Genomic DNA, 25,039 nt, shown 5'->3' with positions numbered 1-25,039 from the left:
TTTGTGTATATGAGTGTTATGCCTGCATGTAGGTAAGTGCACCTGTGTTGTGCAATGCCCATGGAGTACAGAAGAGGCCTGGGACTGGAGTTACAGACAGTTGTTAGATGCCATGTGGGTACTGGGACTCGAACCCGGGTATTCTGCAAGAACAGTCAGTGTTCTTAACCGCTGAGCCATCTCTCCAGCCCCATTGTTTAATTTTTTAAAGATTTATTTTTATGTGTGCGTGCGTGTGCGTGTGAATGTACGCCACTTGTTTGTAGGTGCCCATGGAGGCCAGAGGAGGTTGTCAGACCAGTTGGAGCTGGAGTTTGGGTGATTGTGACCCATCATATGGGCATTGGGAACTGAACTCGGGTTCTCTGGAAGAGTAGTGAGAGCTCTTAACTGCTGTGCCATCTCTCCAGCTTCTGAGCTGCTTTATTGCGATATAATTTACAAAAAAAGAATGATTTTTAACCTGATTCAGGTATACAGTTCTAACTCTTTATTTGCAGTAAATAGCTTATCCCCACAGTGTGGGTAGGCTTAGAACAATCATTTCCTGAAAGACGGTCTGTGCCCATTATCCATTCCTCATGTCAGCCTTAGCCCAAGACAGGCTCTACTCTTCTTTCTATCTCTACATTCTCTTCTCATTTCGTACCACGTACTTACAGCATGTGTAGGTGTTCGTGACTGGCTTATTTCACTAAGCATGGAAAAACAATGCTGTCTGCCTGTCTCAGGCCTACCTGTTCCCATTTTAGACGTTCTTCCATGCTGTGGATCACATTCCTGTATTTTTATTATAAAAGATTTTCATGCTATGTGGTTTTGCCACACTTTGTTTATACATCCAGCAGCTGAAGGACATTTATGTTGGTTCTATTGAGGAAAAGTCTGACAATGTTATCCTGAACTCTCATTTGCAGATCATCCTGTGGAGATGTTTCTGACTGCTTTGTGACCATTTTTTTTAACTTAAAAAAAAAAACTTTATTGAGAATTTCATACATGCATATAAGGTGGTTTGATCAAATCCATGCCCACTTCCTCCCCTCCAACACCTCCCATTTCTCCCCGTCACTTTTTTCTGACAACTTTGTCTTTTTCTCTTTCTTTTTCTTCCTTCCTTTCTTCCTTCCTTCCTTCCTTCCTTCCTTTCTTTTTCCTTCCTTCCTTCCTTCTTTCCTTTCTTTCTTTTTTCAATGGAGCTTTTTGCTACTCTAACACCCTCCCCAAAGAGGTAACCCTAAAATCATTTAGGGATTAGATAAGAGCTCCCAAATACTTTTGACATTTTTGGTCTTTGGAACAGAGTATGTTGCTGAGAGGCCCAAGGACATTCTGACTTTTAGTCAAGAGACTGGCTAGTTTTCTTTGAGGTCTTTTTTACCTTAACTGCCTAGCCAATTCCTACCTCTTATTCTTATCGTACCATCCTCTGAAGAGGTTACCCAAATTGCCCGTAGGGAATTGGAATGCAGACCTCTCTGGCTTCTTCCATGATGAACAGAGACTCAAGGTCAGGCAATTGGGGTACCCCTTCAATGGGTCTATCTAAAAGACTCCCAAATTGTATAACTCTTACCTGTAAGGAGAAAAGAAGGTCCTTGACTGGTAAATAGTGGATGTGAAGGAGAAGTAAAGGCAAGAGTAATTAGCATTACAAGTTCTAGACAGGGAATCAAAAAAAGTCAGAACAGGGCAAATTTCAAATGTTTATATCAGAGTCCATTGGGATTCCTTGACGAGAGCTTCCAAAAACATCACTCTATTGGGTTCCTCCTCATTTTCCTTTGAAGAGTGATGGACTCAGGATTTGTTTTCAGGCACTTTGACAGCTGCTGGAGTGGCTAGAACCAAGGTCAGTTCCCTCTCAAGACTTCTAGATAGGGGGAGACAACAAATTTAGCCATCATTTTAGAACAATAGTGGGTTATCTCCCTTAGCTACAGGTGGGCACTACAGTATTGCAGACCATGATTTGAAGTCTTACATCTGAGCAGCACTTTCTGCTTAGAAACAAAATCATCAATGAGAAACAATTGTCTAAATAGCATTTTATATGGGCTTAAGCCTAATGTCTGGGAAGTGTATTCCCTTGAACTCTTAAAAAAATATACTGATCACTTTCATCTTTGGTTATACTTTCCTTTTGGGTGTTTAAGACCATACAGTTGGCCCTAATAAGCCAATTTATTTTTACTCTTCAGGTCGTTGGAAGCTCTGTTTCTCAGGTGTCACAATGGCTTGGGAGGAGCCCCTAGCTCTTATCTTTTACCAGTTCCATCTATGTGAAGATAAGTCAAAGGTCTTGCTTGACCATGGTTGGCTTCACTTGGAAGAATAGAGTAAATGTTTCCTCTGATTTGACCCTCCACTTTGTAGACTGGACACTTGTTCAAGTCCACCTGGTGGGGTTTCCATGTCCTCCCTGAACAAAAGGACAGGTTATTCGTCACAGTTAGGGTTAGGGTTAGGGTTAGGGTTAGGGGTTAGGGGTTAGGGTTGTTCCATAGTCCCCTGGAACTTAGTTGACTTTGGAGGGCATGGAGCAAAAACTGTCCTTTAAGTCCCTTTGACCAGATTAGTATAGGCCTCAAAGTATGGCTAGTAAACATCCAAGAAGGTTAGTTCCACCAGTCTGGTATTTTAATTACCATGTACTATGTAGATAAAGCTTGGGCAAAAACCAAACATTCTCAGATAAACCTTGATTAGACATATATTTTGTTTCTTAAACTGGTTGACTAAACTATAGCCTCAGAAATTTTAATCTTATTGTATATTACTTTTGTCTCATCCTTTATATATCATAGCAAACCACAAAGATCATCTCTTGCTTAGGCTCTCTCATTTTTTCTGTCTATTTTGGAAAATATCTCCATTCCCATATCCTTTTAACGTTTTTTGCATTCTCATTTTCTTTTTTATTAATTATGAGACTTAATAACATTAACAAATAAATTTCCATCTGTTTTGAGAATTCTTTTCCTGAGGATACTAAACAATGCTTATCTCCTTTCTAGTGTCAAACAAATGTTTGATTAAAGTTTTTCTGGGGAACCATTGGACTTATTGAGCTTCCTTACAGAGATGACTGAGGGGTTGCTGAGGTGTATGAGTGACCTGGGTACACACACTGAAATGTCTTTACCCAGCATGCATCAAGCCTTCTCTTCCTAGCCTTCCCTAGACTATATACTTTAGTTGTCCCCAAATCCATGAGACCATATATGATTAGGGCCAAATTGCATACAGTTGGCTGGGAAGAGTGGCTGGATACTCAGGTGAGGGTCCAACAACCCTGCTTGCTCCTCCTTTAATGAAGGAACACAACTGTCAACAAACCCAATTGTGACAATGTTTAGCAAGTAGGCACAGCTGAAGTCGTGATGATGGTAGTTATATCACACAGAAGAGACTGCTGTACAGCTTCATCTTATTAAAAGAACATAGAATATAAAAGGGTTTGGTGCTAGGATCCACAAATGAGAGAGAACATACGTTTTTTGTTTTTCTGAGTCTGTGTTACTTCACTTAGTATAACAGTTTCTAGATCCATCCATTTACCTACAAATTTCATTCTTTCATCTTTCTTTACTGCTGGTGGGATTGCAAACTTGTGTAACCCCTATGGAAAACAATGTAGAGAACTCTTAGAATACTAAAAATGAACCTACCATATGACCCAGTTATACCACTCCTTGGCATATACCCAAAGGACTCATCCTATTATAGAGACACTTGTACAACCATGTTTGTTGCTGCTCTTTTCACAATACCCAAGAGATGGAAGCAACCTAAGTTCCCCTCAACTGATGAGTGGTTAACAAAAATGTGGTATATTTACACAATGGAGTTCTATTCAGCTTTGTAACCTTTTGGATTTATTTTTTGAGACTTTCATACGTGATTGCTGGTCTTACATCATTTCTCCCCCTCACTCTTTCCATTCCAACTTTTCCCATGTCCATCTCTCTCAATCTCATTTTTGACCTCTTCTTTAGCTATTATTGTTACATAAACACACACACACACACACACACGCACACACACACCCCTTCTATGTACATGTGTTTAGGGCTGACCACTTGGGATTAGATAACCTATCTGGAGCTTATTCCCTAGAGAAAACTGATTCTCCCTCTCTTACCAGCCACAGATTACCTGTAGCTCTTCATCTAGAGGTAGGACCTAGCGAAATTTCTAACATCCATGTTGGCATGTCAATTGGTGCTGTCATTATGTGGGTCTTAGTTAGGAAACCGTATTTGGCTACTTCTGAAAGTCACTGGGAAGTGGAATCACTGAGTCAAATGATAAGACTTTAAAAATTTTTTTTCTTCAAAGTAGCTTTAGGATCTTATATTCCCACCATCAATGTGTCAAGGTTCCAATTTTTCCACATCTTTGTCAGCACTTGTTTGTATCTGAATGTCATAGCCCTATGAAATGGTCTCTCATTGTGATTTCGGTTTGCTTTTATCTAATAACTAATAATAGTTAACATGTCCTGTGTTTGTTGGGCATCATTTATCTTTTTATGGAGAAATACCTGTTCACATATTTTGCCTGATTTTCAATTGGGTTATTTGTTTTTCACTATTGAGTTATAATAATTCTTCATATAGTCTGAATTCAACTCACTTATCAAACATATGAGTCACAAATATTTTCTCTGTTATTATTCAGATTGCAACATGTAGGGAACAGACTGAATTCCTAAATAGGATCAAGAACACTTTTTGTCATTCCTTATTCGAAGTGCGTTCAGTGAACAACGCGATTTATAAAGGTCAAACTCAGACATTTTTTACAGAATGGGAACAAGTATCCTTCACTCATCTAGTTAAGAATTACTGTTATGCCAGGAAAACTGAGTTCTGAGAACGGAATTCTGTACGAAGTAAGTTAATTCTCTGAAAAAGCCTGTCAGATGAAAGATTGTAAAATAACTTTGGATATCACACATTTCCACTCTGGTTTTGTTCACATGATTAAAAAAAAGAAGAAGAAAACAATTATGAAGTTTATAGTTGTAGTTTAAAAAAGACTCCTTGTAAGATTTTTTTTTTAATCCTCCCAGTTTATACTCTGGCATTAAGTCCTACAGGTTTACTTACTGAAATTGGATTTGGGGGCTCAGTGTAGTGTTTTATTTAGATTTCAATTGTTTCTATCAGTCTTTTAAGAATTAGATTTTTAAGGTGTTTAACATAAAATAAACTCATACATGCTGATCAGTTTGGAACCCAGCACAATTTTAAAACCACACAATCCCAATGAAACTGAGAACTTTGAAATTTACAAATCCAAGTTATGTTTAGATTAAAACCAGAAATATTGCAGAAATGTCTCTATCTTCAAGAGGTTGAGTCTGTTAGTGTGAATTCACCTTCTTTTTCTTAAAGTAAGCAAAAAAAAAAAAAAAAAAAGAACCCAGAAGCTACAAAATATGATCACATGGAGAAAGAAAAATCCTGAAATTCAAGATTTCCAGCCAGTCTCCCAGCCAGCCTTCCTGGTTATTGTCCCTGGGGCTTATCTTCATCTATCCTTTATCAGCATATATTTTCCTCTGAAAACTAAATTACCAAACTCAACCCTTTGAGGGATTTGACAATAGATGGAGAGGAAACTGCCATGATATCCATATAATAGAGTTGATTTCCATGTTTTCTCTTGTCTATATTGATCTTTAGTTACATGTTTTTACTTGAGATGAATATTTCTGCAGCTCTGTACACATTTTCATTTTTTAAAAATAATGCTTTCTAAACACTTTCCAGGTCTGACAGTTCCTAAATTATAGGCTGACATTTTTAGTGCCTGGCATGTACATCCTGTGGAGTCTTCAGGAATTCTGACTAATGACATCTAATAAACCTTCAAAAATCGAGAGAGAGAGAGAGAGAGAGAGAGAAAGAAAGAAAGAAAGAAAGAAAGAAAGAGGAAGGAAGGAAGGAAGAAAAAGGAAGAAAAAGAAATAAAAAGAAAGAAAAGGTCTGGATTCAGGTCTCAGTCATGAACTGTCTTATTTTTAAGAACTGTCTTTTATTTTTAACCTCACTTGGACTTGAATCCCTGTATTTGCTGCTGTCTCAGTTTCACTTACATGGAGCTCTAGTGTATGTGTATTTTCCATTCTGGCCACTTGAGGGAATCTGACTTTAGAAATGGCAGCTAATTTAGGTCTGGATTTCAAAAGATAGAGCAAATATTTATTTGTTGCCAAACGTTTCTTATGACAACTAGTGATGAAGAGGGTCACAGAGCGAAGTTCTGAGATAAATTACTCTTTATATGCTTCCTATCCAGGTGGAAACGAACACTTGTTGATGAATGGGAGTCCTGGGAGGTACTAAGCAAAGTTCCCCCATACAATTTATGATCAGCACTCTTGGACTTCAGAATGATTAATACCATCAATTCTCACTGGAATAAGAGCTGTTTTAGCCTAAGAGAGGACTGTATATTACTGTTTATAGAAGCAGATAACATCAAAGTAACCCACAGTTTGTGTTAAGCAAATACAAAACTCTGGGTCAGCGCAAATTAATCCTAAAGGAGTAACGGGAAGTTCTTAATGACTGTGAGATCCACACATTATCACTTTTCATTCAAGTGGTAGAAAATGGCAGACCTATTAATGAGATTTGCAAATGGCCCTTTTACTGTATTGTGCTAACAGCTGCAAAACAACATATTCTCCAATACAGAGTTTTGTTTTCTGTACATCTGCAGTTTGTTAATGAAGTGTAGAAATCTAATGCAGTTTTGAAATTATATTCAGCAGCATCTATCTGAACCATTTTGATGTTAAGTTTCACAACAAAATGCAGCAGATTACGTTGTATTTTACATATTCTTATACTTTAAGCAGCTATGTGTATGGATGACTGAACTACTATTCCATATGTGTTGTACAAAACAGATGTTATTTCAAGAGCATAGCATAAAGAGATTTTTTTTCAAGTGATGTCCTTCAGTGAATAATTACATATTCCATTCTTTTTAGGAAGAACTGAAATTTTCCAAATTAAAAATAAACTATAGACATTAATTGTATTTTAATGGTTTGTGTAGCATTTTAAAGAAAACCGTGGGGATGTTTTTAGTACAATTCAAAAAACTGAAGTTTAAACTTCTCAAAAAAAGTGTTTATATTTCTCTTTCTATATAGTTGAGTTTTGATTTAATGTGTTTTCATCCAAATTTTCTAATGTTTTTAGATAGGATCTCCCCATAGCCCCAGCTGGTCTGAAACTTGCTATGTAGACCAGGCTGGCCTCAATCTCACAGAGATCCACCTGCATCTGCCTCCCAAGTGCTGGGATTAAAGGTATATACCACCATACTGGCATTCATCCAATTTTTTTAAATTTTGTGACTGTATTTGGATTCTGTCAGGTATCCATCCTATTCTTTCCAAATGGGTTATAAAATGCCAACTCGTTTCAGATAAGCTTGATAGTTTAAATGTATTAAAATCAGGGCTGGTGAGATGGCTGGACAGGCAAAGGTACTTACTGCCAAGCACGAGAACCTGAGTTCAGTTCCCAGAACCACTGCTAGAAGGAGAGAGCCGATACCCACAGTTGGCCTCCGGCCACCACAGGAGTGCTTCAGTATACCCACATCTAGATACACACAAAACAAACAAGGAATAACTGCAAACTCTCAATAGAATAAAATCAACATTACATTAACAACCTGAAAATACATAAAGTAACCTTTCCTTTAGTTTACCTACAGCTTCAAGTCCTTTACCAATTTCAAGAAGTTGGAAATATAATTGCATTAAATTTCGTATAATTTTCCTTCATGCTCGTATTTACCAACTATTGAAATAATTGGCAACATAAACAACTCGCTATATGCTTATTCCAATTTCTAGCATATTAAGTTGATTTTCCTTTGGAAAACACACGTAGGTGAGATAAATTAGTCGATAAAATTACATGGAAATAAAAATGTATTATTGAAAATTTAAAGATTATTCCATTTAAAAATCAGTGGCTTAAGAGATCAGGGAAGACAGAGGTAAAACATTGTCTTCCAGATACTGACAGGACCACTGTGCTCAGGAACTCACAGCAGCTATGGACACCTGCACAAGACTTAAACAAGATCAAGCCTGTCAACATTCTAGTGGGAAGTGGGAAGTGGTTCATGAACCCCTACCCTAACTGAGGAGCTATGGACAGTTGATAGCATCTGGGAGAGGGAGAGTCAGTTTTCTTGAAGGATATGGCTCCTAGCATGCCCCAGTGGATGACCTCCACATTCAGGAGTATATGGGCAGTGCAAATTGGAGTCAATGAATTATTATTTTTTTAAAAGCAGACACGAAATTGGGGGGTGCAGTAAGGATATGGGGTGAATCTGGAAGATGTTAAGAGGTGAAATTCTCAAAAAATTAATAAAACTATTTATTTAAAAGAAATCAATCCTTTGACTCAGATTGCTAAGATTAGTATTTGACCACAGGTTTTATTATGCAACTTGGGGGTTGGGCAAAATTTTTCTTATCAAAAGAAATTATATCATACCAATGATAATATATATTATGAATATGAATATCATATCATATTTTATGAATATGAATATCATATTTTTATTATTCAGTGTCTACTAATTTGCATTTGTTTCTGACAAGTCATGTAAAATTAGGATAGTCTCCACAGTGTGCAGTCATGAAGCCGCCCAGACCTAACCAGCCTTGTATTTCAGAATTCAAACAGTAGTCACTAAACCACCTCTCATGGTCAAAATGGCTCCATACCATTACTGAATAATGACTATATGCCATTTTTCACATGATTTTCACAGAAACTCAAGTCATAATGGAAAAAAAGATTGCATTCCATTTTTTTAAGCTCCTTTTTCTTACAGACTATAATTTCTGTGTCTTCATTGAAATCTTTATAGATGTTTTAAAATTTGGGGACACAACTAATCAAATTAAGTTACCAATCTAATTCTTCCAATGATTTTATCTTTGGATAAAGTACTATTACTATACTGATATGTTGGTACTATACCATTTCCGATTTGTCAAAGCTATTTCACCTTTGTTTGCTTGTTCATTTGTTTCGACTTTCCAATTGGCTTGAACCAATCTGGGAAGACAGAAGCTCCATTTAACAAATGAGAAAACTGAATCCCAGTGTTCCAAATTCAAAGCTAAGTCACTGAGTCCAGGGCTAACAGCAAGTCAGTGTGTTTTGGAGAATGCATACAGGGATTATGATACCAAATCCAGGATTCAAGTTTCACAGTTTAATGAAGCTGTTTTAGCGGTCCCTATTTGTGTTGCAGATTATTTCAACACATTTACTAACATCATATTAGGTAAGTAACACAAACATTGAGATTCTGACCTAGCTAGGATCAGTTTTGCTAGAAATTTGTCATGAAGACACGGGTACAGCATCTGAGAATCTGAGATTAATGTACTGGACATAAATAATGGCATTTTGCTTTGTTTTACTGACATTTAATGTATGTGAAAAAAGAAATTTATTCCAATATCCACTTAAAAAATTAAACTTATAAACCTGTGTTTGTATAGATATATAGATAGATAGATTCCTGTTTTATAAATTTCTATATCAATAACTCTAAGAACACTCTGTCTATTGTGATGTTACCTCAACTCATAAGAGCTCCTTCCATTTTACTCTCACTCAAGATGAATACATTATATTTTCCTCTAAAAATTTATAAAGGCAATAAAAATATTGCTCCCTGAATGAAGATAGTATAGGGTGTTAGTATTAATGTTTTTAAAAGTTTATTCTGCCCCAGGTTAAAATCTGCATGGGTTCATACCAGCCATTGTAATATGTACTGGCCACTTGGGTAACCCTAACAGTTGAGACTTTATAGCGACTGTAAATCTATTAAGCCACAATTTGCACATAATAAAATGAAACAGCAAGTAGTTAAATGAAAGGCTGAATTCTGAGCTGCCGAGCAGTTTTCCAGGAAAAGTCATTGCAGTGGCTTCTGCTGCTGCCTGCCTGCCTTTGAGAAATTCAATCATGCTGATTGAGGAAACCTGGAGAGAGCTGGCTGTTCCTTCCTCCAGTTCATAATTGCCCTGTAGACCATTTAATCATCTGTAGATGAAACAAAGCTGGTGCTGTGGAGGGCCGGAAGCAAAGGCATGCACTTATCAATTGCTTCCTACCCACCCTGCAGACCCAGCACCCATCCCTGAGCAGTCCTGCTGTCAAGCTGTCAAGCCGGGAAGCTGCAGTCAGACTGGATCTTCCGGGCATCTTCCTGAATGCCTTTATTTTATTACAGTAAAGCACACACCAGCCAAGTTTTTAAGGGCTAAGTTCGGAGTAGAGAATGGAGTCTTTCTCCTTGCTGGAGAATGCAGATGGACACAGATATACCAGCAAGACAAGAACTTGCTGGATACTGAGTTGTCAGAAGAAATTAAGAAAATCTTAGCATTGATTGTGCAAAACAAAATGACTATATTCCTCTGTATGACCACCAGCAAAGCAATTTCAACATGAGCATGAAATATATCTGGACTCCAAATATTATCCATAATAGAAACCAACAGCTGGTGGTTAAGCACCTGCATCTTGGCACATCACCATTAAATCTGAGATTTTTGTTAGTGTGGGTTTCATTGCTGCATGTTGGTGGGTGACCCTGGCTTAACACACAAAAGGTCTAGTCAGAAACCACATGCCCAGTTTTATTAAGTAAGAAAGAGAAGACAGACTGGCAGTGGAGACAAGAGCCAGAAAACCTGATACATTGTGCTAATTGACTTGGAATACTAGCCTCTTGTAGAGTTGAGCAAGGAAATGCATTTCCACCCCACTGCAGAGGATGCGCTCAACAGAGTTAAGATCCACTGGCAGGACTGCAAAATTGTTGGAAAGGCTGTACTCAGTTTTGAACAATGTATCTGAGTGAATATTATGTTTACAAGGAGATTCCCTAGAGAATGGTCCCACTGTTCAGAGTGCCCCATTTGCTGCTTATTACAAAACAATTGTGTGGTGGGTCCACACCACATCCCCCCCACCCCCAACCCCCGCCAAAGCTTTTTTTGTCAGTGGGAAATTTTTAAGGAATTTTAATTCTAAAAAACATTCGCTTCTGGCTAATGCGTGCCAATTAAGTTCTATTCATTGAATCAACAGTTTTCTGTTACCTGTTCCTTCAGGTAGAACCAAGGCTGATAGCCCTGCCCTTTCCCAGGCTTCCGTGCAAGGACCTTTCTGCCTGCAAACAGTAGGGACACCTGTTTTCTGAGCAGGGCAGGCCAGCATCTGAAATCCTAGGAATGGGGCTGCTATTGAAAAGGGGGTGCTTGATAAGACAGCCACTGTGATAGGCAGCGGAAATTTGATAATGAAAGGAGATGCCCAATAGATTAATCTGCTGTGATTTGCCAAAACACAGGGCTTTCTAGAAGATTATCCACACTCCAATAGGAAGCTCTTTGTCTTGTGAAAGTCCCACTTATCATTGTATTCTTTATCTCAATGAGAAACATAATGGTTTGCTTGTTTACATGAATGGTAGATATATTCAGGGCTGGCCTGTGGGGCTGTGAACTCCCTTTCATTTGAAATGTTTCCAGCATGCAGGTTATTAGCTTAACGGGGAACAAGCAGTTGGACACGTATAAAATTTAAACCTGCCTTGCTTAGATTGGCAGAAATGAATGTTATTTCATCCACTGGGAAAAAGTTTTATTTCCTGCTCAAATACTTTTGGAGGAAAGTTGCAAGGTCATTTATAGCCATCATATAGGCATGTGCACATATATTTAGGGTTAAGTGGTATGTTTACGGAAATGGACAACTTTCTCTTAGCTAGTCACTTTCCACTGATTTTAATTATTTCATTAGTTTTTTGGGACTCTTTCTATCTTGTTCTGCTTACCAGAAAGTATGACTTAGGCCTTTACTTGATTTACTTTGACATTCATCATGTGTCTCAAAGCTAGGTCTTGATGCATCTTAAACAGTACAGCTTTGACTCTTAGAAGTAATTTTTAAATCCACACATACAGCAGGACATGGCTACCAACATCCGGTTCTTCTACTTGAAAAATAAACAAAAATTTTTCTAATAATTAAACACAACTTGATTAAAGACACCTACCCTTTTTTTGTTTGGCTGATTTGTTGGTTTTTATTTTTTGAGACAGGGTCTTATTATGTAGCCCATGCTGGCCTGGAACTCACTCTCTATCACAGCCTGGCCTTGAACTTGTAGCAATCCTTTTATCTCAACTTCCCTTTTTTAGTTTTTATCTAAACTTTAAAAAATATGTTCTATGGACAGAACTCTTTATTTTTCCTATACAAAATAAAGCTTGTCAGAGAAACCAGATAGATAGATAGATAGATGATAGATAGATAGATAGATACAAAGATAGATAGATCTGTACAATGTACTTGCAGAATTCTACCTGCCGCTTTTCCTCCCTGATAGAGTTCAACGATTAGATCTTTGATCTTTCATTAGAATAAGTAATATATCTTGATTGTTTATGAAATGCTAGGCATTGCATGGGGATCTTTTGAGCCTTTTGAGATGTGTGTGTGTGTGTGTATTTGTGTATATGTGTTTGTATGTGTATGTGTGTATGAATAACCTTCACAATAGTCCTGTGACCCTCACAGGTAGGAAAAATGAGCACAAGGTTTAGATCATTGCCTAGGTTCACATCTATCAGTGAGAAAATTAGGTCCAGGAGCCTAAAGGGTCATAGTGTGTGGTCTTCAAGTCATTTCATTGCTGCTTAGGTGGCCCAGACTTCCTCAGTATTCAATATTTAAAGAATCTGAGAGCTGGGGTGCTGGAGAGATGGCTCGGTGGTTAAGAGCACTGGCTGCTCTTGCAGAGGACCCAAATTTGATTCCTAACATGCACATGGTGGCTAACAACCATCTGTAAATCCAGTTCCAGGGGAATTCAACACCCTGTTTTGATCTCTGTGGGCATTGCATGACACAGATGAACTTGCATACATGCAGGCAACACACTCAAACACATAGAATAAAAAGAGTAAGTAAAATATGTTTTTTTAAAAAGAAGCCGAGAGTGAGTAAAGCAAGGCTGTTTTCACGGAAGTAGAGGAGGAAGGAATTCCTGGCAGGAAACTTGGGATGTGAGTGGAATGCACTGCACATGGCTCATTTCTCCTGCTGTTTCTGCTACTGTAGGAGATTTCAGGCTGTTGAATGACCTTTGCCAGTGAGAGTCCTTACATCCAGCCGGCAAGCCGGGGTGACAGGAAGGCATGGAAAACCATTAAGGAAAACTGGGGTAGAAACCTGATAAACCAAAGAACAGAACTCAAAAGAATTGACTGTCTGGACCATCTGACTGGCTGCAAACAAAAGTTGCTAGCTTATACAGTCAAAAATGGATCCAGGCTGGGGAAAATTACCACCAGGCAACACATGGGGGTCTGAACCATATGAAGAACGGCATTGTGCCCTCTTCTAAGAGGTTTTAAAAGGTGAAATCCCTGGAAATTCAGTCTTTACCTTTATGGGTTTTGTTTCATATTTTACAGCTGAGTGAGGCCATGTGGCTGTGCTCTCTTTTTCAGTCCCCTACTTAATCCAAATTATGGCTATTCTTGTTGAAAAATAACTTTTCACTGGGAAATAATTCTATATTGCATAATTTGAAATTATAGTCAAGGCGTATAACTTAAGCTTGTGGTTTTAAGTCTTACACATGCTTTCGTAAGATGTTTCCTGATTAAAATGTTCACTTCAGGATAATGTCCGTATATATTGCTGACACAGATGTGTGTGTGTGTGTGTGTGTGTGTGTATGTGTGTGTGTGTGTGTTTTGATCAATCTAAGAACAGTAGCTGTCAGTCTTCTTGGTATCTCATCTCTAGCAGCACATATTTTTAGTTTATTTATTTAAGCAATATGTCCCCTCTCAATTATGCTTCTCAGTGGAAATGTATGATTGCGTGACCAGACCTAAAATCTGTGGTATTTCCTTTTCATAGATGTTAAAACACCATGAATAAGCGGGATTCCCCACCATCACGCACCTTCATGGTTAATTAAGTCTCTGCAGAGACACACAGACGATGCTGTCTCTGTGGTATACTGATACAGTCCCAAGGATAAACAGGAATGAAATGGGTTGTTGGACTTGGACTGTTTTCACTAGCAACTGACGACTCCAAAGAACTTATTTCTCCTTGACTACAGCTATTCACTGTAGAAGTAGTTTTTTTTTTTTTTTTTTTTTTTTTTTTCAGGAGTAGAAATGCTCATTTACTTTCCAAAATATCTCAACAATGTGGAATCCCATATGAAGAAAATTAGCATCAGTAGTCATATTAAACTGCCAGTACTTATTGAAAGCTCTCAAACATATTAAGCTCTCCATTTTATAAATTTTTCCCATCCCACTTTAGGTGTTAAGTACAAGCAAAATGAGATAAGGTTTTCTTATGACTCAAAGGCACTCTAACACTTTCTAGTATAATAGCTTACTTGGAATAAGTATGTTCATCTTTTCTCTCCCTCCCTCCCTCTTTCCTCCCTCCCTCCTCCCTCCCTCCCCCCTTCTCTTCATTTTTCTTTCTGTTTTTCTTTCTTTTTACTTTTGTTCTCTTTCTTCCATTACTCTTTTCTCTCTTTACTTTCTTTCTTTTTCATGAATAAAATGTGGTTTCCTCAGCATTAATACTTTCAGTTCTTTGACTCAAGGATCAGGAGTCAAACTTGCTGCCATATAAAAGTTCTCTACAGCTTGCTTGAGAAAATGTACATCTACATACAACTTCTCAAATCTGTCCTTTCCTCTTGGCTATATCCATTCCAGTGTCACCCCTATCTGATGGTCAGTTTTCACTAGGGCTGCAGTGGCTGAATGTACCTACTCTACCACATCTATCATCCTCCAGTCCATTTTCTACCCTGCAACCAGAAGTATTCTAAAAGTACAAATCTGATTATATTGCTTTACTTAAAACCCCCTAAGATTTGCAACTGCTTGCAGGATTCAACTCAGTATCTGTAGCATGGTGGCAGCCCTCTGGGCCCTTTCCCAAGCTAACCTTCTGTCCATAGCCCACACTCCACAGCACCAGCCTTCTCTCAGCACCTGGAATTTACTAAGTTGGGTCTTGTTGCACAGGATCTGCATATCCTTATAGCAGCCTGGAACACTGCCTTTTGCTTCGCAGCCTAGAATACTCTGCCTTCTGTTTTCGCCTTCCAGAGGAAGCTTCCCTTTACTTCCTGACTCAGTCCAGTCTTTTTAGTAGCTTTCATGGCCCAGAATCTCTTCCTATAGTGTCTATTGGTAGCATATTAAGACCTTATTTTGAAGGTCTAGCCATTTACCTGTTAATCTTAAAGATTACTATCTTTGACTGGATTTACAACTAGAAGTGTTCTGAGAGCACAGCTATGTCTCTTGGCAATCTGTTCTTGGCATTTTTCTTTGGCATCCTTCAGTTTCTTGACCAAAAGTTTGCCATATTCTGTAGTCTCTTCCTCATTTTCTTAGTGTGTTATTTCTTCACAGCACACAGGAAGTAACAAGATGCATAAATTTGGGCAGTTTGGTCCTGGGCCTCTTTCCTTCTTTGTTAAAGGGCTTCCTGACAACATACTGATAAACATCAACTCTAGTGAAGTTAAAGTTTGTGACTTCTGCTGGCTCTTTCAGGTCTCAGCCAACAAAGCACGGCAGCATCTGTCAGTTTGGGAATACCATTCTGTCCTTTATTAACAATGCCCAAGTTGAGAATGGTCATCCACAGATGGTCATCCACAATGCACCACCCCACAGACCTGCACTTTCTCCTCCAATTCTCTAGACCAGAACAGGAATGTCTATTACTCACTAACAGGTGCACTCTGCCATGGATCAAGATACCCTGCTTCATTGGCAAACTGTCATTTGCACCACTATTTAGATCATATAACCCTTCTACTCTTTACTCAGAGCATCGGCAGCAACTCTGCCCATTCAATTTAACCAGGTTCTAACAGCCAATGACTGGGAAGGAACTATTAAGCTTTATTTTGGTGCAGTTTACCACCTATGGCATATTAGACCTCTGAGAAAATACCTGACAAAATGAGTGAAAAGTAAGAAAATTAATTTTTCTCCTTTAACCACAATTTCTACCTCTATGACCCCAAAGCTTCATACTAACCTAATAATGTAAAATTAATTCAACCCATCTCCCAGAGTTCCCATGATAGTTTAATATTCTTAGTAGTTAATCTTAATAGCTTCAACATTGTTTATAAGTTCAAGCTTAAAGTTTCCTTTGAGACTCAAGAAAAACTCTTAGCTGTGAGCCCCTGTAAAAGAAAAAAGAAAAAAAAAAAACTCCCAAGGCACAGATAAATATTCCTAGTCCAAAAAGGAGGAATAGAAGAGCAAGGAAGGATCAGACTGAAGCAAAACTAAAACTCAGCAAACAGTAAAACACACAACTCCACACAGGGCATCTGGGGCATACAGTGTCATGATATCAGCTCCAGTGGACTTAGGAAGCTTCAGTCCTAGGGCCTTGACATTTGTAAGCTACATGGTCTCTTTCTTAGGCTGACTAATTGTCACCTGTGGCTTTTCACAGATGTTGCGAGGTCCTGGCATCTCCAGTATCCTGAGGTCTCCATTATAGCTTAAGCTAAATCCTCCTAGAGTCAATCATTGCCTTTTCTGGGATGTCTGTAGGGAGTCTAACCTACATTTCCTGACCTCTCATGATTTCCTTTGAAAACTGGGTTGAAGCCTCTACAACCCCACAGCTCTTACATGTTACAGGCCTTACAATATAATATCCACATAGATGTTGTCAAGTTCTGATACTATCACAACTAGTAACCAAGACCCTTGGACCATGGTCATGTAGATCTCAGAGTATCTTGGTGGTTGAGTGTAGAGAAAGGAATCCCAGGGGAAAAACTTCCTCATCATCCCTGTTATAGCAGAGTATCCCAGAAGTATTCTCTCCTTAAGGACAAGTTTTCAAATTTTTCTGCTTTGCTTTATACTCCACACTCTAACAATAAACCTGACTAAAAGCCATCAGTATTAACTGTGCCACAGTCTCAATGCTGGACTGCCTTGAAAGTTTATAATTAGTTCATCATTTTAAAGCGCAGTCTCTCACAAATTCTCAGGATACAGACAAAATGCAAGTTTTTCAACATGAATGACCTCTAGTTCAGTCCCTAATAAGACTTCCTTTTCTTTTGAAATTTCATGAAGACAGTCTTTGCTTGTTTGCATTCCTATTGGCATTTTGGTGTTCTGAGCTCCCACCTGAATCACCCATTAAACTCTGTTTATAGGAGTCTACAACTTCTTGGACCAATTTCTCCAAATTTCTCTGGTAAGTCAGTTCCAAAGAAAGGTCTAAGATCTACACCGTCAGGTTTGGTCATAGTAATGACTATATTAATCAGATTTTGCATCAGTGTGAGAAAATATCTAACAAAACAAATTTGAAGAAAGAAAGATTTATTTTGACTCAATTCAGAGGCTTGGTTTTGTAGGGAAAGTGTGGTGGAGCCCCTCATAGTGTGGCTCAGATGCAGAGAGAAAAGGCCAGCAATCCCTCATGATTTACCATTTTCCTTTTACTCAATCTAGGTCCCAACTACATTCAGAATGTCTGTACCTCTTAGCTGATACCTCTCTGTAAATACACTCACAGACATGCTTCTGGTTGTTTTCTGCTAATCTCCTAGGGATTTCTCAATCTAATCAAGTTGACACTAAAGATTGACCATCATAGGTAGCAATCAAATATTAATCTCCATTCCTGTCTCCTTACTGGAGGTAAACTCCAGCAGACTCTGCCTAGGAGAATGTCAAGTTTTGCTCCTTACTGTGTTTACGTTGTGGGTGCTCCACAAATACTTGTTGGATGAATGAATTAATAGATTAAAATGATATGTTAAATGATGGTGTACATATATATAATATTTATCTTATTATTTTAAATTATGCATATATGTGTGGGTCTGTGTATGACTATTGTGCACATATGTGCACTAATGTTCACAGTGGCCAGATATCAGATTTCCTGAATCTGGAATTACAGGTAGTTGTGAGCTTCCTGACTTGGGTGCTGGGAATTGAATTAAAGTGTTCTGCAAAAGCAATATGCTCTCTTAACCACTGAGCCATCTCTCCAGACTGACAGTTTGGTATATATTTGAGGTAAAATTTAAGTGCTCTAAACAATATATGCTGAAAACTCTAATCAGTATTAGGAATATCAGATCAGTTTTCTACTTCCAAGTAGTATTCTCTGAGGCACAGTTAACAGATACTGAAACAAAAATAGATAAATATCCTACTTGTATGCCAGAATGGAGTTTACAACCCCCATCAATAATATTTGGGTTAGGTAGATTTCTAGATCTTTTTAGAGATGCATCCCATTGCTCATTACTCAAGGCTTTCCAGGGGTATGTACACTATACTTCTCAACATAGCTGTGTTCATGTGTTAATGAACAGATGAAATTCTTTATGAAACGATGGTCTCCATATTTTGCCAGATCCACAAATACATTTTCTTTATACTATACATCTTGAGATGAACTAAGGCTCAGGAATTAGAAAAGTTTGTCTGAAAAGTTTACTGACAATTTTAGTAAAGGCAAGCAGATAGAACCTTACTCAAACTCATTCAAACTAAGGTACCTTGGGGAATAGTGTCAGCTAGGAGGATGAGATGTTGTCACTATGGGTGGAGGGACATGAGTCTCCTCACCAGTGCTGCCAGGTGACATGGTAAAGAAAAGTCTGATTGGACTGTCTGTTTCTCAACCACTTGGAATGAAGTCTTGCCTCAGTGGCAACTTGTCAAGTGTCAGGACATATTTCTACTTAAAAAAACAGTAACATCCAAGATCTTGTGATTTAGGGCCATGAGAATTAGCAAAAGGAGTAAGGGCCATGGTTGGTGGTGTGTACCTATAATCCCAGCACTGAGGAGACTAACTCAAGAGAGTAAATTCAAGGACAGTGTAGATTAAACATCAAGACCTTTTCTCAAAATCAATGGAAAAAATAAGATCAAAATTTCTGTCTGCAAGGTTATTCTTATCTCTTGAGGAGATCTGAGGCATGGAGATTTGAAAGATATTTATTGTACAAAGAACTAACAGACCAAAAGAATTATTCACACTATAAATAATATCTGAACCAAACTTGGAAGGAGGATTAAAGTTTCATCAACTTTGAGTTAGGGGTGAAAATTGAGGCAGAGTAAGAGTTTGGCCCAGAGCAGAAAGGGATGAGATCATAAGACAGACCCAGAGTGCTGCTCCCTGAATATCAATTTGTTTTTCTTATAACAAAATGGTTTCCTAAATGTCACAAAGCATGGCTCCAATGGTTACCACTGATATATATTCTAACCACGGAGCAGGGACCTCTCCAAATCTCTGATCATCTCAAGTCCAATGATCCCAGTGAACAGTCTTGAATCAGCCAATTGTGGCTGTTCCTTGGGTTATTCTCAAGTAGACCCTTGCCTACCATGCTCTAATAAGTGGTGAGGATTCATATAAGGGTTCATGGCAAACCCTTGTAGTAACCATGTGAAGTGATGGGAAGGGATCCTTGGAGAAAGGTCAGAAGGGTCATTGAGCATTCATTTTGGTGGAAAAGCACTGGGAGGGATCTTACTTACAAGTTTCCTTGAAGTCTAATAGGTTTTATTGGGTCCTGCTGCTATATTTACATTTCTTCAAGGTTACTTTAGTTCAGCCCATTAGCAACTTAGATAGCACATAATGGTCCTAAGATGCACAGCCGAGTGAAACTAACTGAAGGGAAAAGAACCTCATTAATGGCAAACTTGTTAAATGATGCTTATAGATATAACGATAGGACCTCACCCAGAAGTTGAAAGTGGTGTTTGTAGCAGGTCTAGGTATCAGAGCCACACAGTGTTTTGGACAGATCCATTGTTCCTAGACCTCTAGCTTGACCTTGGAGCTCGATGCCTTTTGCCACCAGAATCTGTCTGCCAGTTTCCCAAAGGACTTGATGGATTTCTGGATGCCATACAAGTTCTTTGGTGTTAGTGATAGTGAGGTTGAGAAATTTTTCCATATTCTCGTGTGGTTTTTTTTTATTATGTAATGACTGTACTAGAGTGCTGAGATGAGTGAGTAAGAGAGAAAGAGAGAGAGACACACAGAGAGAAACACAGAGACAGAGAGAGACAGAGAATGAGAGGAAGAAGGAAGAAAGGAAGGAAGGAAGGAAGGAAGGAAAGAAGGAAGGAAAGAAGGAAAGAAGGAAGGAGAAGGAGAAGAAAACTGCTGGTCAAACAGAACTCTCTAGCTTTCCATGGAAAAATCAATCATCCTAGAAAATCTACAAGCTTATTCACACGTTGATCTAACAATGAGGTAACAAAAGGTACGATTTTAATTTTGATCAGTTCTGAGCCACGGTCCTGAAAACCTGTCAGCAATGTCAAGAGGAAAAACAAAATCCAGGTCTCTGTCCATCCCTGCTGTGTGACTGTCAGTGAGTAATTGTGGTGAAAACTCTGGAAAACTACAGAGAAATAATCACAAAATCATTTTTCATCAAATATGCTTGATGAGAATTCTAGCTTAAACCATAACCAAAGGAAATCTATGCAATGCAGGCCAACATACAGATCCCCAAAAGGAATGGTGTCAATCTTCCTTTCCCATTTCTGGGCACCTTCCCTTTCTAGTGATAAGTAATCTATTGAGAAGGGGGCCACAGGAATGTCCCTCATTTCAGGTTTTTACTCTACTTTTATATCCTGGCAAAATGTAACTGAGGCCAACTAAGGTTAAGAGACATATACAAATTTAATCTGTGGGCCTGGCTTTTATAATATTGTGTCTAAACCATTATGCACAGCAGTTACACATATGGCCTCACTTGGGACCCCAAATATGAAACAGGGTTGTGGCGAGGCTATGGCTGAAAGGGAGGTGGGAAGCCCAGTATTCCCTGTGCTTGGATACCCTTCTCCCTCAGGATTCTATACAAAACTTTTAGAAAACCACTGAGCTAAACCACATTTGAGCACATGGGTCAGTGTCACATCCCAGTTACCTCCAGACCCAAGGAAGAAAGATCTTGGGCATATACTCCAGGTAGTGCTGCAGATCAAGCCTGGTCTCAGCACTGTGGTGTTTGAAAGGTCACCACACAGTCATAAAGACAGGATTCAGAGCTGAAAGCATAGTTGGGAAGCTTGGAAATGGGGGGGGATCACCTCAAAGACAGGATGGCGAATATCCCATATTTTTGAATTCAGCTTCAAGTGTGTTCAACCTTTTGACATTGCAACATGGTGCTGTTATCTACAAAGCTTACACTTGAGAATGATGTGATCAAGTTAAAAAAAATCATCCCCACCCCCACACATCTCATTATGCTATGAGTTGGTACTGAGCCACATTCGTAGCTATTCTTGGGTGCATGGGTCCACCAGTCATGGATTGAACAAGTCTGGAAATTTTAAGAAAAGCAGTCTTTGGTGTACATCTTATCCCTAGAAAACTACAAAAGACCCTCCCTCAACAATCTTGGGCCTGCATTTGGTTAGTCCTTACTAAGATCCAGCTTTGTCCCAAGGATAGAAAGAAGGAGATGGAAGGACTGATGACCCATTGTCAGGGTGGCTGGGGCAGTTAAGTCCTACATATTTCCAATGGCCTTCCCCTCATTCCAGCTGCCAGAACAGCAGAAGTAGGTTAACAAGATGAGGCTAAAATCAAGTAGATTTATGGAGCAATTTATTCCTTATGGCTTGTTACATATGATATCTAAGAACTTAAATGATCAATAAAAAGATGAGAATTCTTTTTTAGTTTTTTTTCCAGAATATAGTGATTCCCAAACTAAAACAGATAAAACTTTAAATGCCAATAAATTGCATTTTGAATTCAAATAAACTTAAATCCACATCAGTACATAACTTCTAAACCTTTTCCTGTTTTAAAATTTATATATATTTTTGAGATTTTTAAATGTCATACAATATTTCCCATTCAAATCCAAACCCTCTCGCCTATCAATATCTCCCCCTATCTCCCCACCGAACCTGTGCACTCTGTCATACATGCTGAGTCCTTTTCATTTAGGTGTTTGTACGCAAATGTCCTTCAGTGTAAATGCATCCACTGGAGTCTAGTCAGCCCATCCAGTGGTCGTATGTAAGTCATTTTCTCCCTCACCCAGCAGCAATCAGTCTCAAATAGTGCTCAATCTAGTGCTGGCCTGCCAGCTATTTCTCACCTCCCCTTTGGGCCCTTGTTTAATTGAGCTGACACAGGTCTCAAGCTCAACCACCACTGCCACAGGCTCACATGAGCAAGCCTCCAGTAGCCTGTGTTCATGAATCAGCCCTGGCTCTTACAATCTTTCTGCCTCCTCTTCTGCAATGGTCCCTGAGCTGTGGGTGGGTGAGGTTCCATATAGGAGTTCCATCCAACACTATACGGTCTCATATTCTCCAAAACTTGTCCAGTTGTGGCCTTCTGTGTGCATCGCACTCTGATGTACATGGAAGCCTCACTGGTGAGAATTGAGGGGTGCATTAGCCCTCTCTCTACACCTTATTCCACTATGTTCCATGAGCCTTAGTTGTAGAGATTCGACTGCAGATATGTCACCTAGTACAGAGCATCTCCCAGGCATATGTTCTTTGAGCCTGACTAGATGTGCAACCCTGCAGTAGCCTCCACCTGTAGCAAAAAGAAGCTTCTTTGATGAGTGCTATATGGCATGCTTGTCACTGTAAGGGAGGTCTCTTCTATCTGGCACTGTGTTCCCTGCCAAGCAGCTCCTAGGTATACGTATGCATTAATGTTCAGACATTCTATATGTATTTCTCATAGGGTTTCTAGGGCATCACTTTCCCCTCTAGGTTTCCTAGCCCCTCGAGGTTCATTCATCTCCATTCTTTTTTCTCCCATCCAGCTTCCTTCCTCCCTCTTTCCCTCCCAAGTCACAGTGCCCCCAGTTTCCCCACCCTCTCCCCAATACCTCTGTTTTCTGGGGTTTTTTAAATCTCCATTTCATTTTAGAATATATTGTTGCTTGTAGACAGACTCATTCTTTTTGCTACTAACACTGAGATGTTGGTGCTTGCATCTCTAATCTGTATGTATCTGATTATTACTAGTCATAATTGGTTGCACTTGGATCCTTGGAGCCTGTGTATGTCATCGGGAAGATTTCAATGGTATTGTTTATCACCTCTACTAATTAGTATGATGTAAATTTCCATCATGTTTTCTGTTTTAATTTTTTTAATTTATTGAATTTTTGTGATTTACACACAATATAATTTGATTTAGATCCCCTCCCTTATCCACACCTCCCCTTATTGTCCCCTCCCAATCTAATGTAGTCTATTATATATATATATATATATGTGTGTGTGTGTGTGTGTGTGTGATAAGGCTTATAGAGTCTAATTAGTATTCCCAAATGTCCAGTATAGGTCCATCCACTGGAGCCTGGTTAACTTAACAAGCATCCCATCCTTGAAAGGGACCATCTCTGCTCCTCCCAGCAGCCATCACTTGCCACGATCTCCTTAGGTTGGGTTGAGGTTTCTCACCCAATACTTCAGGCCTACAAATAAAACATTTTAAGCAACTGTAATAAATATATTTCAGATGAGATTGGCATATATGTACATGTTGACGGAAGCCTGAGACAGGTGAGTGAAGACAGGGTTTGTAAACACCTGGTGAATCTGCTTGTATTCATCCTTTTTCCTATTTCCAAACCCCACCCAGTTTTAGAGGACTGCCTGACATTCCATGGATCACTTGGGTCTAGGCAAAACTATCTCAGAAGCAAGATGGTGAATTACAAGTTTGTTAATGTGTGTTCTCATTCACTATTTACTTTACCCCTTCATCCACTCATGAATCTCTGAAGCATTCCCACTATATGTTTCAATAACTACTCTAGGAACTAGGGATACAAAGATGAAATGAGAGGCTGGAGAGATGGCTCAGCGGTTAAGAGCAGTGACTGTTCTTACAGAGGACCTGGGTTTGAATCCCAGCACCTACATGGCAGCTAACAACCATCCTTAACTCCAGTTCCAGGGGATCTGATACCCTCTTCTGACCTCTGCGGGCATTGCACAACATGAGTACACTTACATACATGCAGGCAATACACTCATACACATAAAATAAAAATAAAAAATAAAATATTTTAAAAAAGATGAAACGAGACCCATCATATTTAGAAATTTATAAATGAATGGGAGAAATAATTATAACTGCTAGGACAAAACAAAGTGAAAAAGAAAGGGGGGAAATGTATTGCAGGATCACAGAATGGAGTCACCTGATATAACCCTCAGAGTTAGAGGAAATTCCTGGAGGAAGAAATATCTGACTTAGATTCTCAGTCAACCAGGTGTACAGGAAGAGAGAAAGAGGTATAAAAGTAGAAGAATGTTCAGAGATATAACACAGAACACATGTTTTAAAAACTGAAATTCAGTATTGTGAGAGTGAGGCAGGCAGACATAGGGAGTAGCTTAGGGACCTGGGACTCAACTGGGCTTGGGCTATGCACACACCTCTCTTCTACAAATGATCTTGCAGCCTGAGACCCTTACCTACTTTTACTATGTACACACATCCTTCTTCAAACACTGCATCTAGCAACCTGTAAGCAACATAGGATCACCACTTGCTTGGAGCTACAGGCATGCCTTTCTCAGGATAATGGAATAAATTTCTCCACCCCTTAAGGACCATCAAACATCGACAGATTCTGCTCAGTTGTATTCTAATTATGTTCGGTGCAAGGGGGTGGGGACTAATCACCTTGAACTGTTTTGGATATGTATGCATCATATGTTCAAAATCAAAAGCTTAATGGTTATTAATGTGCAGTAAACAAAGACTTAGATCTTCTAAATCTGTCAATCAAAACAAAGATCTGCTCACACTACACCCTTAGTAACAAAACTCCTATGAACCCCATAAAAGGAATCCCTAAATAT

The sequence above is a fragment of the Nannospalax galili genome, unplaced genomic scaffold (genome assembly GCF_000622305.1).
Source record: "Nannospalax galili isolate Female #2095 unplaced genomic scaffold, S.galili_v1.0 scaffold102, whole genome shotgun sequence".
Lineage (NCBI taxonomy): Eukaryota > Metazoa > Chordata > Mammalia > Rodentia > Spalacidae > Nannospalax > Nannospalax galili.
Note: the sequence above shows the minus strand (reverse complement) of the source record.